The sequence below is a fragment of the Somniosus microcephalus genome, chromosome 25 (genome assembly GCF_052327205.1).
Source record: "Somniosus microcephalus isolate GS21.2 chromosome 25, FLI_Smic_1.0, whole genome shotgun sequence".
Classification (NCBI taxonomy): Eukaryota; Metazoa; Chordata; class Chondrichthyes; order Squaliformes; family Somniosidae; genus Somniosus; species Somniosus microcephalus.
This window is the reverse complement of record NC_141011.1, coordinates 11,057,199-11,073,996: the sequence shown is the minus strand read 5'-3', so window position 1 is coordinate 11,073,996 and position 16,798 is coordinate 11,057,199. Positions and strand designations below refer to the sequence as shown.

The window sequence follows — 16,798 nt, the reverse complement described above, 5'->3', positions numbered from 1 at the left end:
TTTCACCCAGTATTCCAATTAATGCCGCCCCGCCCCCCCCCCCCCCCAAGGTCCTGTGCCAACAGGACCTGCTGGGGGAACCAGCATTCTCAGTCATCTACCCACGTGCCTCTCACTGTTTGGGAGTGGTTGCAGGTGGGCAGCTGAACTTGCTGTCCGAGATTTCAAAGGGGTTTTCAGATACCTCACACATTTAACAAGAGGACCACTTTGTTCGGTCACAGATTAGTGGCAGCATACCTCTGGTGGACTAGTTTAAACCAGTGTTTTAGCCACATTCACAAATTAGAAAAGAACTTACACACCACAAAGGTAAATGCACTTCAGGTATATTTGCTCAATAAATATCTGCCACCATTCAGTACCCAAGGAAGTAAAGCACTCAATGATCAAAAAACACTCGCACACTTTGCTTTTGGTTTTACCATTTCACCAACTAATGCACAAAAAGGTTAAAGTTCACGTGCACATACCATGCGAATATGGGTATTGAGATCACAAGCCCGACAACATGCTGTCTACTCAGATTTTGCTAATCAGAAATGCAACAAGCCACATGTTGATTCACAAATAGCCATATGTGGTTAGTGGCTAAAGTATTGGATAACACTGGTCCAAATGATCCGTGAAAATCTTCAGGGAAATAAAGGCACCAGATGATGCTAGTAAATTTTATACTCATCAAGGTGGGGTATTTTAGCGCAGGACCAAGACAGATCGTTAACACATGTATTTTAAACTGGGCATTAAAATAATGTTGATCAGAAAATCTAGGCTCCAAGGTTTAAACAACTTAAAACTTGCTTTGCATCTTTAACATCACAAACATCCCACAGGAGGTGGACACCAAGGGGAGGGAGAGAGAGAGAGAGAGAGAGAGGGGAAAGGGAGAGAGAAGGAGAGGGAAGGGAAGATTTGCATTTATGTAGCACCTGTCACGACCTCAGGTCGTCTCAAAGCGCTTTACAGAAATGACCAAAGTTATGGTCAAAGGGAGAGGTTTGAGGAGGCTTTTGAAAGAGGGGAGAGACATAACAAAGAACAGGGATTTAGGAAGAGAATTCCATTTTGGATGAAGTCTCTGGCACTGCTTGCGGAACAGAGCTCACGGGATCCACAACAGTCATCACTCGGAGCACCAAAGGGTGTGAGCTGGAATGAAGGGCTGGAGGAGATGTCGGGTGGTACGGGGAGACCATGGAAGGACTTATGGACAACACAGATTCGGAGATTGTCGTCAGGCCCTCTCTGTGTCAGGTATAACATGAGTTAGATACAACTTACATTTATATAGCGCCTTTACCAGCCCAAGGAGCTTCACAGGTGCGTTATCAGACCGAAATTGACACCCGAACCAAAGGAGGAGACATTAGGGTGACATAAGAACATAAGTAGCAAGAGCAGGAGTAGGCCATACGGCTCCTCGAGCCTGCTCCGCCATTCAATAAGATCATGGTTGATCATCCACCTTAATTCCACTTTCCTGCCCGATCTCCATATCCCTCGATTCCCCTAGAGTCCAAAAATCTATCGAGCTCAGCCTTGAATATACTCCAAGACTCAGCATGCACAGCCCTCTGGGGTAGAGAATTCCAAAGATTCACAACCCTCTGAGTGAAGAAATTCCTCCTCATCTGAGTCTTAAATGGCCGACCCCTTATCCTGAGACTGTGACCCCTAGGCATGTGCTGAAACGCTTGCCCAAACGCTTGGTCAAAGAGATAGGTTTTAAGCAGAAAGAGAAGAGAAGGAAAAGGGAGATAGAATAGGCTCAGGTCCAGACCAGCAGCCAAAATGCACACGCAATTTTGACACAAGTAAACTCAGGCTGCACAGGCATGGCAAAGATTAGGCTTCGAGAAAGGAGCGGCCAGCCCAGGAGCTAGCTTAGAACCTTCTGTACAGCTTGATCTAACCTGCCTACAGCAATATACCGCCAGCACCATTTAGCAGGAAAGAACCTTTGCTGCATCACTGTTAAATGTTCTATTTCACACACCAGCCGTCCCATGATGTCTCGGAGTGAAGTCCCCCCCCGCCCCATCAGTTCGAGGATAGTTTAGTGCCTCCCATACATGCTGAATGATAACTGGGCCGAGACGTCTTGAAGACATCCCATACAAAACCCTAACAGCTGGGGTTGCCAACCCTGGTTGGACATATTCCTGGAGATTCCAGCACGCGACCTCACGCCTCCCACTGCGCCTCCCACTGCCCCGCCCACCCTTGGTCGGCCAACCAAGTGTGACATGACCTTACGTGGATGAGCTTTGACCATCAGTCAAACATCCAAATTTCTCATCTCCAATATTTTATACAACTAATAAATGAAAAATGCTCAAAGAAAATGAATTTTGTTTGGTTCCCCCAAGACCTTTCTCCTGGGTTTGCTCCCAGCAGTGTCCTACAGATTAGTCTTTCATTCCCGGAGACTCCAGGGCAATCCTGGGAGGTTGGCAACCCCCTACTAACATAGAAACATAGAAGATAGGAGCAGGAGTCGGCCGTTCGGCCCCTCGAGCCTGCTCCACCATTCAATGAGATCATGGCTGATCATCCAAATTCAGTACCCTGTCCCTGCTTTCTCCCCATATCCCTTGATCCCTTTAGCCTCAAGAAATACATCTAACTCCTTTTTGAATATATTTAATGAATTGGCCTCAACTGCCCTGTGCGGCAGAGAATTCCACAGGTTCACCACTCTCTGGGTGAAGAAATTCCTCCTCATCTCAGTCCTAAATGGCTTACCCCTTATCCTTAGACTGTGACCCCTGGTTCTGGACTCCCCGGCCATCGGGAACATCCTTCCTGCATCTAGTCTGTCTAGTCCTGTTAGAATTTTATAAGTTTCAATGACATCCATGAGAGAGAGAGAGAGAGACCAGTTCTGCAAAGCTTCTCACACTAGAATGCTGCAATTCTAAACCAAGGGGCAAAATGAGCTTGGAGTCGGGCACTGCGAGAGTCTGGCCGGCCTCAAACACGAATTCCGGTTGGAGGCGACTGAGCAGTGGAAGTTATCCTGGCCCTGGTAAGCTGTGGGAGCCTTGTTAAGTGGATAATCAATCCCCTAGATCAAGAAAATAAACATCATGAATGTATTACAGTTGAACTTTACCACTTTGTGCAGTCTTTATAACTTACTGCTTCAGGGCGATTTAAAATCCTTGCAAGATTTAGAACTTGCCATGGAAAAGGCTACTTTTGATAATCAGAGAAGAAAACGTTTTTGTTTTTTTAAAACGAGACAATCGTAGGAGGGGGAACAATTTTATCGATACGCTCGACACCAGCGCAAAATTCTGTTTCGTATTAATTCTGCCTTTTTTGGGAAACTTTGAACAACCCCTCTGGCCCCGCTCATGGGCTGTGTGTGCAATGAATTTACCTGTAGTTTGTTAACGCTCCGATGTGAATGAGCATAGGTCGACATCTCCTTGCTTAACAATCTGTTCCATTGCCTGCTTTTTTCCAGTTCTGACGAAAGGTCATCGACCTGAAACGTTAACTCTGTTTCTCTCTTCACAGATGCTGCCTGACCTGCTGAGTGTCTCCAGCATTTTCTGTTTTTATTTCAGATTTCCAGCATCTGCAGTATTTTCTGTGTCGACATCTCCTATTTAGTTGGCGCATCAATTAATCCTGTATGTGTCAGTTGAGGGGAGTTATATTTTTTTCTACGCACCCATGGCCCGATTTGAATCTTATCCCCTGCACTCCTGGAGGCGCTGGCTGTTACTGAGAGACTGTTCCCGTCACTGCCTCAGCCCCTGTGCTTCATGGGTGAGTTAAACAGTGCCTGTTGGCAGGTTAATCGACACTGGTCCGATATCATTGACGGACGACTGTACCAACTGTCTCCATTCCCCTCAAGGACTTGTTGGCTTTTCTCTCGCTCACACCATCCCATTTACAGCCTCAGCTTCAGCCTCTCGACTAGCTAGAGATCAGTGAGGATTGGCACTGGAGTCGGGAAGAATCATTAGATAATAAGAATGAGTAATGGTGGCTGGAAGTAAATACAAGGCAGAAATCTAATCTTGGAATTTAGCGAGGTCTTAAACCAAGAGATCCAAATTTAGGTTCATTCTGATCTTAAGCGACTTTTTGCCTGGAGTGAGAATTAATGTGAAGACATAAGACGTAGGAGCAGGAGTAGGTCATTTGGCCCCTCAAGCCTGCTCCGCCATTCAATAAGATCATGGCTGACCTGATCTTGGCCTCAACTCCACTTCCCTGCCCGCTCCCCATAACCCTCGACTCCCTTATCGTTCAAAAATCTGTCTATCTCCAGCTTAAATATATCTGGTCAGACTGCACCGTGAGCACTGTGTCCAGTTCTGGTCAGACCGCACCTTGAGCACTGTGTCCAGTTCTGGTCAGACCCACCTTGAGCACTGTGTCCAGTTCTGGTCAGACCGCACCGTGAGCACTGTGTCCAGTTCTGGTCAGACCCACCTTGAGCACTGTGTCCCATTCTGGTCAGACCCACCTTGAGCACTGTGTCCAGTTCTGGTCAGACCCACCTTGAGCACTGTGTCCAGTTCTGGTCAGACCCACCTTGAGCACTGTGTCCCATTCTGGTCAGACCCACCTTGAGCACTGTGTCCAGTTCTGGTCAGACCCACCTTGAGCACTGTGTCCAGTTCTGGTCAGACCCACCTTGAGCACTGTGTCCAGTTCTGGTCAGACCCACCTTGAGCACTGTGTCCAGTTCTGGTCAGACCCACCTTGAGCACTGTGTCCAGTTCTGGTTAGACCCACCTTGAGCACTGTGTCCAGTTCTGGTCAGACCGCACCGTGAGTACTGTGTCCAGTTCTGGTCAGACCCACCTTGAGCACTGTGTCCAGTTCTGATCAGACCGCACCTTGAGCACTGTGTCCAGTTCTGGTCAGACCGCACCGTGAGCACTGTGTCCAGTTCTGGTCAGACCCACCTTGAGCACTGTGTCCAGTTCTGATCAGACTGCACCTTGAGCACTGTGTCCAGTTCTGGTCAGACCGCACCGTGAGCACTGTGTCCAGTTCTGGTCAGACCCACCTTGAGCACTGTGTCCAGTTCTGGTCAGACCGCACCGTGAGCACTGTATCCAGTTCTGGTCAGACCGCACCTTGAGCACTGTGTCCAGTTCTGGTCAGTCCCACCTTGAGCACTGTGTCCAGTTGTGGTCACCAAGAAACAAGAGATATTGAAGCTCTGCAGGCAGTGCAGAGAAGAGCCACACGGCTAATACCCAGTGTCAGGAGGAGTTACGAAGAAAGACGTGAGACACTTCGCGTTTTCAGCTGGTAAGGGGCATCTGAGAGCTGATGACCTAGAGTGATGTACAACTGTTATGGGTATAGAAAGAGTTAACCTATACTATTACTTTAAATTAAACCGTGGGAGTAGAACCAGGGGACACTGGCTCAAAGTAGTAAAAGGTAAATTTAGGACTGAGATGAATTTCTTCTTCACACAGGGAGATCAAAGTGTGGAAGAAACTTCCAGATAGATAATGAAGGCCAAAACCCTGGAATCATTTAAATAACAACTGGATACTACAATAATAGAGGTGTGTGCGGGGGGGAAATGGGGCATTGGGATCTCTCTGAATGGATGAATTAAGATGGGCCGAATGGCTGCCCTCATCCACAATTATCTTGTGGCACGTTACCCCCCTCAGTGCTGAATGATGACTCATCTTAGTTTTGAAGCTCTGAAAATAGCTTTACAGGTAGAAAGAAGGTGTGGGTTGTTCTGAAAAGACTAAAATAAATAAAATCAGTTCAGGCCCTGGTGAGCAAGAGTTAAAAGAAAGACATATCGCTGGATGAGTATCGAAATGAAATTGTACCAGACATGTTAATGAGGCTGAGAAACCTGCCCATCGCTGGGGAAATGGTACCCAAAATATAGATGCTCACTTAGCCATCTACGGGATTGCAAAATGACAACTTGTCTTCCAACCTTTGACAGCACTACAGCTGGGGAAAGGCAGAGCTAATGGTAGTGTGTAAATGACATACACGTATTTGTTTAGACAAAAAGTGGAAGCTAAGTGTACATGCCATGAGTCAGGCTTGTCGACACAGATTCTAAGAACTAGCATTGAGGAGTACTCCTTTGGGCGGCGGAGAGGAATACTAAGACGGTAGAGAGAGAGAGATGGATGGCATCCTGTCCTGCATCAAGTCCCGCTCGCTCATGCATCCCGTCGCTTCACTCCACCATTGGCAGCCATGCCTTCAGCCACCGAGGCTTCACAATCTCGAATACCCACCTCTCTCGCCTCCTTCCAGACTCTCCTTAAAACCCACCTCTTTGACCAGTCTTTTTGGCTACCCTTCGTACAGAGGAGTTTCCTCCCCGGCACTCTCTCCAAAAGACCGAACATTAAAATTTGGCCAACCTGGCCACTGTGTAAACAACAACGACTGGAACCAACAGCAATATTATTTTGAAGTGTAGTCTCTGTTATAATGCAAGAAATAGTCAGCGCTCGACAGCAAGAAGCCCACCCACATAGTTTACACTTCGCTCACTGCACTGACCTAAAGAGCCAACTATTTAATATATACAAACTGTCTTTTTAATAAAGTGCTGGTTACTGTAGGAACAATGTGTGCACGGACTCCTTTTTGTGACTTTTCTTCCACTCAATCTACATATTAAGTTAGAATCGCGCCATGACTAATTATTCTTTTTACTTGCACCTTATAAATACAGGTGACAACATGTTCCATCTACCCAGCAAACTCAGTCTGACCATTTAAAGACAAAATTGCAGGTTACACCCGACATAGAATTCCATCTTTAAAAAAATCAATCCACCTCAAAGATGTCAGCATACCAAACTTAGCACGACTTGCACAAACAGGAACTGGTTTGGCGATGTTAAGCATCCCCAGGAGGGACCAGTCAGGTTCTTGTTCCCGATTGGTATCCAGTAGTTTCTGGGAAACTGCGCTGTGTGGACATTGGGCGAGGCTACGGTCAGGCTCTACTGAGTTAGTGTGGCACCCTTTGCCCAGCCTTGCACATTGGTGTGAGGTACTGGAGGGTCACTGGTTCAGGAGGGTCACTGGCCTGTGCAGTGATAGCCCATCAAGGGTCAGCGCCTTCAGGAGAGAAGAGTCGTCCGAATACTGCCTGATAAATCACAGTGCTTCATTGGAGTTGCGTATATATAAACATAGAAACATAGAAGATAGGAGCAGGAGTAGGCCATTCGGCCCCTCGAGCCTGCTCCGCCATTCAATGAGATCATGGCTGATCATCCAAATTCAGTACCCTGTCCCTGCCTTCTCCCCATATCCCTTGATCCCTTTAGCCTTAAGAAATATATCCAACTCTTTTCTTGAATATATTTAATGAACTGGCCTCCACCGCCCTCTGTGGCAGAGAATTCCACAGGTTCACCACTCTCTGGGTGAAGAAATTCCTCCTCATCTCAGTCCTAAATGGCTTACCCCTTATCCTTAGACTATGACCCCTGGTTCTGGACTCCCCCGCCATCGGGAACATCCTTCCTGCATCTAGTCTGTCCAGGCCTGACAGAATTTTATAGGTTTCGATGAGATCCCCTCTCAATCTTCTAAACTCCAGTGAGTATAAGCCCAATCGACACAATCTCTCCTCATACGTCATTCCTGCCATCCCAGGTAAAATATGGAGACTGTCGGTATGTAGAATATTGTCCATCGTTGCCCCACTTCACCCCCTCTGCTGCTGAAACTCTTCCCCATTCCTTCATTACTCCCAGACTTGATTTTTCCAATCCTTTCCTCATCTTCCAAGCTCCACTCTACATACACTCCCATTTGTCCAGAATTCCCGCACTTGCACGCTACCCTTGTCCCTACTAACCTCCACATCAAAAATTCTCATCCCAGTCTGCAATTCATCCCATGACCTCACTTCTCCAGCCATTTTGCCCCCACACTCTATAATTCTCTCCTGAAAAACAACTTGCATTTATATAGCTCCTTTAAATCTAAAGAACAATCCCACAGCGCAACAAATTTATTTTTATTTTTCAGGTTCTTTCCCTCCCCCCCAGTTTTCTTCCCTTGTTTTCCCACGGTGGCACGGACTATTGCCGAGTTTCTTCTGTTGTCTGGCTATTTAGCTATAGGCCACAGTACAAAAACGGCTCTCATCAAAGTCACAAATGACATCCTTTGTGACTGTGACAAAGGTAAACTATCCCTCCTCGTCCTTCTCGACCTTTCTGCAGCCTTTGACACGGTTGACCACTCCACCCTTCTCCAACGCCTCTCCACCATCATCCAGCTTGGTGGGACTGCACTCGCCTGGATCCATTCTTATCTACCTAATCGTAGCCAGAGAATCACCTGCAACGGCTTCTCTTCCCACTCCCGCATCGTTACCTCTGGTGAGCCCCAAGGATCTATCCTTGGCCCCACCCATTTCTCATCTACATTCTGCCCCTTGGCGACATCATTCACAAACATGGCATCAGTTTCCACATGTATGCTGATGACACCCAGCTCTATCTCACTACCTCTTCCCTCGACCCCGCCACGGTGTCTAAATTGTCAGACTGTTTGTCCAGCATCCAGTACTGGATGAGCAGAAATTTTCTCCAATTAAATATTGGGAAGACCGAAGCCATTGTCTTTGGGTCCCGTCACAAACTCCACTCCCGAGCCACTGACTCCATCCCTCTCCCTAGCATCTGTCTGAGGCTGAACCAGACTGTTCGCAACCTTGGTGTCAAATTTGACCCTGAAATGAGCTTCCGACCACATATCCCTGGCATAACTAAGACCGCCTACTTCCACCTCCGCAACATCGCCCATCTCTGCCCCGCCTCAGCTCATCCATTGCTGAAACCCTCATCCATGTCTTTGCTACCTCTAGACTTGACTATTCCAACGCACGCCTGGCTGGCCTCCCACATTCCACCCTACGCAAACTTGGGGTCCTCTAAAACTCTGCTGCCCTTGTCCTAACTTGCACCAAGTCCCATTCGCCCATCACCCCTGTGCTCACTAACCTCCCGATTAAGCAACGCCTTGATTTCAAAATCCTTGTTTTCAAATCCCTCCATGGCCTCGCCGCTCAAATTCTGCCCTCTTGAGCATCCCTGATTATAATCGCTCAACCATTGGTGGCCGTGCCTTCAGCTACCTAGGCCCCAAGCTCTGGAACTCCCTCGCTAAACCTCTCCGCCTCTCTTTCCTCCTTTAAGTCACTCCTTAAAGCCTATCTCTTTGACCAAGCTTTTGGTCATCAGCCCTAATTTCTTATGTGGATCTGTATCAAATTTTTTGTCTTATAATACTCCTGTGCAGCGCCTTGGGATGTTTTACTACATTAAAGGCGCTATATAAATAAAAGTTGTTGTAGGCAGCATCACAGTCTGGCCTGGCAACGTGTCTTTGGCGGTCACACACACACAATTACCAGCAGCAGTCATTGTTCTTTAGGAGTGGGAATTCAGTCAGATTCTTGATATCTCCACCCGAGCCTGGGGTCACAGAGACCAGCTCTACTCTATATAGAAAGAAAAAACTAATTTGTATTTCTAGAGAGCTCATCACGGCCTCAAGACGTCCCAAAGCACTTTACAACCAAGGAAGTCACTTTGAAGTGTAGTCACTGTTGTAATGGAGGAAATGCAGCAGTCAATTTACGCACAGCAAGCTCCCACAAACAGCACTGTGATAATGACCAGATAATCTGTTTTTCGTCATGCTGGTTGAGGGATAAATATTGGCCGGAACACTGGGGGGAACTTCGCTGCTCTTCTTTGAATAGTGGCCAGGGGACCCTTTTATGTCCATCTGAGAGAGCAGACGAGGCCTCGGTTTAACGTCTCATCTGAAAGATGGCACCTCCGACAGTGCAGCACTCCCTCAGCACTGCACTGGAGTGTCAGCCTGGATTATGTGCTCATGTCTCTGGAGTGGGACTTGAACCCACAGCTTTCTGACTCAGAGGCGAGAGTGCTACCCACTGAGCCACAGCGGACACCACGATATGGATCAAGGGGAGAAATTGGTCCCCTTCGCGCTCAGTTTTTTGGGTGCAAAATTCACGGGGTGGGGATGGCACCAACTTTTGCGCCCGATTTCCTCTCCCCCCACCCCCGAGATACATCGGCTGCTGGTGACTTCAGGGAGCCGGAGGGTGCTGCCTAAAACCAGCATTAATTAGGGACCTTGAATATGCCAAGCTGGAGCCTCACAATTTATAATTCCGCTGCCAAATTCGATGGAATCTGGCCAAATTATGCATTGCACATGCCGGCGGGCAAACCGGCCGATTCCGAGAAGGCTCCGACCAGCGAGCTGCAATGGGAGACCTGACCAGCACAGATTCCAGATCCACCACCCAACTCGTGCCGAGAATCAGCACAAAAACCGATTTCACAGTCCAAGGCTTCCCAACACTTGCCGATTGCTCTCATGCCCTGACCGGGGCTCCAGTGGTTCTTCTCTCACACTGCGTCACCTGCTCTTCCTCTCGCCCTCTACTTTCCTTCTCCCATCCGATTTTAAACACGATGCTTCTATGCTGTGAATTTTCCTTTTCTCATTTTGCAGAAACTCCAATTTGTCATCGAACACATTCTTCCTTCTCCCTGTACCCTTGCCGTGTTGACATCAAGATTCATCGCACGTACTTCCAGGATGTTGATCTGTGGAACTCTTTAACCTTTATTCCCTCAATCTATAGTCTCTTAAAACTCAAGCTTCGCATCATCCAACTTCTTGATTTATCTCATCTACTCTCGTTCTGTTTTCAACCTTTAAAGGTGTCCTGCATTAAGGGCCTTGGCCCTCCATTCCAATGATTGGGGTCCCGGGTCCACCTGGTCACAGTGAGTCACTCAGTCGGAGGAAATTCCTACGATCAGGAAATAAAAACAGCGGAACACTTCCTCTCCGATCACACCGCTGCAAAATGTCTCCCAGCACCAGGAGTCCTCCGGAATGCGAGAATCTCAGTGCAACGCTCCAACTCCACCGTAACAAGACATGCAAGATAACATAAGACGTAGGAGCAGGAGTAAGTCATCTGGCTCCTCGAGCCTGCTCCGCCATTCAATAAGATCATGGCTGATCCGATCTTGGCCTCAACTCCCCTTCCCTGCCCGCTCCCCATCACCCTCGACTCCATTATCGTTCAAAAGTCTGCAGGACGCAGGACTTGAGGCAGCTCTCGGCCCCAATCTATTGCATACCGCAGGAGCTCAGTTAAATATAATTTCAAGCAAAAAATGAAGTGAATTTCATTTTCGGGATGAAGTACAAAACCATCTGTGGCTTTCAATAGGCAAGCGGGCAGCACTTGATCAATGTGCTGTAAAGTAATTCAGGAACACAGTGTGCCCATCGGACGGGTGATACATTCACATATGCACATGCATTACCCACTTTCAAACTCCAGCTTTGTGGACCAGGAAAAGATTAGGAACTTTAGCAAATCTATTTTCTGCTGTGGCGTTTTATATCGTTTGGTGGGAGCCAATTATTCCCGCTGCCTGCTTCTTCCACACAGCAGTTTGCAAGCCTCCTGTGATGGATATAATCCCACATCTACAGGAGCTATTGTGGAGGCCTTTAGGAGTGAGATGATGTGCGAAAGAGAGAGAGAAAAAACACACGCAGAGTTAGAAAGAGAGTGAGAAGTGAGAGCGAGAGAGAGAGACAGAGAGAGCTCGATAAAGCGAGAGAAAAAAAAAGACACACCAAGACAGAGCGAGAGAGAGCACAAGAGATAGACACACACCTAGAGAGAGAGCGAGAGACAGGGGCCAGAATTTTCTTTACCATGGCGGATCCGGTGGCTATGTTGGGTCCCGAGCCTACTGCTACCTCCATCCCGCTGTTGAAAATGAACTTACCTTAATGGGGCCCATCAAGCTGAAGTGGGGCTTTAGAGCTATACTATGATTAAAGGGTTAAGAATGGGTCTCGGGAACTAAATGAGCTAATAGGTCTGTTTGCAGAAGTAAGCGGTCTTAAATTGCTGAACTGACAGCTGAGACAACGCTAAGAATGGCATGTTGATTTCGCTGTAGTGTTGGAATGATTAAACTGCTGCAAGCTGTGTAACTTGGAGATAATTGCAACTAGTCCATTGAACCACAAAAGGCCTAGAGGGGCAGATAAGCAGAACAATGAGTCAGGAGTCTTCTTCTTAGAAGAATGCACAATGTTGGTGAAACCACACCTGGCATAAGCACAATGTCCTAGTTGCAGCAACAGCTTGCGGTGATAACAGTCATATGCTTTTCCAGTAATGAAGGCGGTATCTTGATGTCACGCGTTGGTCTAAGCCCTGCTTTATTTTATATAACCAATCAGTAAATGTGCCCCGGGGCGAAACCCAATCAAATTGCTAAGATGGATCGTGCCCGAGGCTAATCATGTACCTATATTTTGTATAAAAGACTGCTTAAACCTTTGCATCATCGGAGGGAAGCTAGCAGGCTGTCGCCCCACCGGTGCGAATAAAGACTGCTTGAATCTTCGAATGCAGACCTCATGTCGAGTGCTTATTTCAAATACTCCACTTCAAAGCCCACCCAGCACGTTACCCGGCCCAATGAGATGGAGCGGCTCTGCTGACGTCATTCATGACACGTTTTCAGCCGGGGTCTTTAAAGGGACCATGGTCACATTACCTTTGAAGTTTCATCTAACACAGTGCTGTCAGTGCACTACAGCACTGGAGTGCTGCAAACACTGACAATGACTGCACAGAGCTGCACCCAGGTTCTCCGATGACTTATGGAGGGAGCCAGAGAACGCAGGGAGGTCCTCTTCCCTTCCAATGGGTGGAAGAGACCTCCCCAGGAGACCAAGCCTGGCTGCAGATTACAGAGGAGGTCACAAGCAGGGATGTGGTCAGGAAGTCCTGGGTGCAGTGCTGCAAACGTTTCAATGATCTCATTAGATCAGGAAACATTAGTACAAAGCCACACTCAACCTCATCCTGCTGTGCCTCTCATCACATCCCCATCACTCTGCCTTCCCTAACCTACTCCTGCACATCTTTACTCACACCAACTTATCTTGCACATTCACCCATCCCTCTCTCTCTATCTACATTATCACATCCCCATCTCACTAGCCACCCCTCACACTCACCCTCACCTTCACCCTAGTGCAATCATACCAAGTAACAACACACAAGGGTGGGCATTTGGGGGTTTTATCCAATGTTGGTATCAAACATAAAAATCTTTATTTTCAACACTTTGCATTCTTGGACAGGATTTGTGTGCACATTTGGAAGTGGCTTAGTGAGTTGCAGTGAATGGTGAGGCATAACAGTACCCCCGCAATGGTGATGAGTGTGAAAGGAATGGCTTGGATATTTTAGGGATGCTTCATGGTGTTGGTGTGGGGTGGTGCCAACCTGGCGCATCATATGGCAGCCATATGAGTGTACAGTGTAAAGTTAACTGAATCTGGCCATGATGAGGCCATTCCTGGCCTCCTGGGCAGCAATGTTGTTGAGTGCTGATGCCCTGTGCAGCATCAGGTGATTGCGGAGAAGGCTGGTGGTGTTGTTGGTGCTGCTCATGTTGGGGCTCATCGCGGTCTGATTCCGAGGACCAAGGTGACATATTATAAATGGCACCCATGTTGATGGAATAGATGGCCGGTGAAGTACAGGACACGGAAACAATCCGTCAGTGGTGAGAGAGTTCTTCCAATGAGGTGACACTGGATGGAGGCTTTGCTGGAAACACTTGCAGCCTGCAGAATCTGTGCTGGATATGGACTGAGCAACAGCTTCTGCCTGAGGAAAGTTATCATCTGCCAGGTGGGAGCTTTTATTGTACATTTGATGCTGTCAAGTAATCAGCTGGAGCAATGGCCACTGAACTCCCGCCTCAGGTTGACAGACGTGGTTCCTGAGCTGCGTCAATCCCGTGGCCATGTAGGAAAATTTAAAAAGTAAGTGAATAAAGGCTCTTAAGTGCCTGTAAACTATCTGATAATCATCTCAATTGGGTCGCCCGCTGTTGCCGGTCGGGTCGGCTCCGCGATGACAGATGCGCCTGGGGAGAAGGCATGTGGGAGCGAGATGAGAGCGGGTTCCCGACCCACTGCCAAAAATACCAACTTTCCCACCCGACCCACTGCCGATCGCGCCCGCTACCACCCCGGAAAATTCCGGCCAGAGAGAGAGAGAGACACACACACACAGACAGAGAGAGACACAGAGAAACACAGACAGACATAGAGGCAGAGCGTGCGAGAGAGAGGCAGAGAAAAAGTCTGTTTGGAATGGAGGAACACTGGTGATATTTGCATAAGATCCACATTGCAGATGATCATCTGTAGGGCTGGGAATGGTTGAAGTCCTAGACAAGATAAAAGGGTTTAAAACAAAAAAATCCCCAGTATTAGATGGGATTATCGTAGAATGTTGAGAGAGACTGGCGACGTGTGTGAAGCACAGTCAATGAATACTGGGGAGGTGGCAGTAGATTGGAAACAGGCTAATGTGGTACCATATTCCAAAAAAAGTGACAAAACTGACACAGGTAACCACAAACTCAGTCTTACTTCAATTCCATGTGTAAAAAAAAAAAATTATCAGGAGTAAACATGAGGACTATCTGTTCAACAATAACCTGGGAGACAGCGGTCGACATGGCTTTAAATGGGCAAGATCCTGCCTAGCCAAACTCCTCGCCTTCTCGGAGGAAGTGACAACCCAAGTCAAGGTGCTAAACCCTGGGACGTTGTGTATTTAGTCCTGCAAAAGGCCATTTGAGAAAGTTTCACATGAAAGATTACTAATTAGCTCAAAGCTGTGAGGATTCTGGCCAAAACGTGGGTATAAGTAAGAAACTGGCTGAAGGGCAGAAAACAACAGGTACCTGTTGGGGGGAGGGGGGGGGAAGTACCAAGTGAGGGTGGGAAGGGGGGGTGGTCCCAGGGCTCCGTGTTGGGACGACTACTGTTCGTAATTTACATCAATGCCTTTGATTCTGAAACTCAATACAAATTGGTTAAATTTGCAAATGAGACCCAACTAGCAGGGGCAATGAAATCAGAGGCAGCTCAGAAACTACAGAATGAGGTAAACATAGAAGATAGGAGCAGGAGTAGGCCATTCGGCCCCTCGAGCCTGTTCTGCCATTTAATGAGATCATGGCTGATCGTCCAAATTCAGTACCCTGTCCCTGCTTTCTCCCCATATCCCTTGATCCCTTTAGCCTTAAGAAATATATCTAACTCCTTCTTGAATATATATTTAATAAGTTGGCCTCAACTGCCTTCTGTGGTAGAGAATTCCACAGGTTCACCACTCTCTGGGTGAAGAAATTCCTCCTCATCTCTGTCCTAAATGGCTTACCCCTTATCCTTAGATTGTGACCCCTGGTTCTGGACTCCCCCCGCCATCGGGAACATCCTTCCTGCATCTAGTCTGTCTAGTCCTGTTAGAATTTTATAAGTTTCAATGAGATCCCCTCTCATTCTTCTAAACTCTAGCAAATATAAGCCTAATCGACTCAATCTCTCTTCAAACAAAATATGAGTGGGCCAAGCACTGGCGGATAAACTGGAACGCAGACGCCTGTAAAGAACTGCACAATGAAAGAAAAATGGGCAACGAACACACTCCATGAATGGTGCTGAAATAGCTAAAAGGTGAAGACTCAACATGTCCAAGCAATGCAGCCCGCACCTTGAAAGCTGTGTCCTGTTCTGGACACCGAGATACTAGGGAGGCATTCACACGCTGAAGGTGGTGCAGGGGAGAGCCACGGGGCGGAACCCCGGGGATCAGAGTTATGAGGAAAGACCGGAGCTTCGGGCTATTCAGCCTGAAGAAGAGGCATCTGAGGGGTGGTCTGAGAGGTATACAAGACAGGAAATGTTATGGGAAAGGTAAATGCAGAATACTATTTATAATTAAACTGCGGGAGTAGGACAAGGGGCACAGCACAGGTTCTAACTGATCAAAGGGAACTTTAGGACTGAGATCAGGAGGGCCTTCATACAGAGTGTGATCAACACTTGGAATGGACTTCGGGCAGGAAGGAGCTAAAAACTCTGGAATCATTAAAAAAAAACAATTGGATCCAACAATGGAGGGGGGGGGGTGGGCAGGGGTTAGAGAAACTGTCCTTCGTTACCAACAGGGTGGGGTGGGGGTTAGAGTCTGTATTAAAGTAGTTAAATGTATGTGTATGTGTGGGTTTATACGCACAAGTGTATATGTTAATAAATGGGCCTGGATATCCCAGCAGAGCACGGGGGGGGGGGGGGTGTGGGGGGGAACCAATATATGCGTGGTAGATTTCAGACGGGTTAATTTGCTAAAATTACATTCCTCTTGTTACTGTAGCGTGAGATTATACTGATGACCTCTTTCAGTTTAAAGTCTCTTTCCGATGGACTAAGAACCTAGCAGCTGAAAGTCGAGAGTCAGAGGCAGGCCACCTTCACGCAAGGGCTGAGGTTCCCAAATCAATAACATTCCGTCTGCTACCATCAGCTTGGCTCAGTCGGTAGCACTCTCGCCTCAGTCAGAAGGTTGTGGGATCAAAGCCCACTCCAGGGACTCGAGCACGTAATCCAGGCTGACACTCAAGTGCTGTACTGAGGGAGTGCTGCACTGCTGGAGGTGCTGCTTCTTGGATGAGACATTAAACCGAGAACCCCCCCCCCCCCCCGTTCCCCGCCCCCCCCCCCGTTGTATGAGGATGGAAAGGATCCTGTAGAACTTTTGAAGAACAGGGGCTTCACCTGGTGTCCTGAACCAATGCTCCTTTCTCAACCATCAACATCAAAAGAGATTAACTGGCCATTCCTC

At 47.7% G+C, this 16,798-nt stretch overlaps 1 protein-coding gene across 1 annotated transcript in view; it reads right to left on the bottom strand.

Annotated features, from left to right (window-relative positions):
- LOC147100498 (endothelin-converting enzyme 1-like) overlaps positions 1-16,798 on the bottom strand; it is a 312,062-nt gene that overhangs the window by 185,349 nt on the left and 109,915 nt on the right. The window lies entirely within an intron of this gene.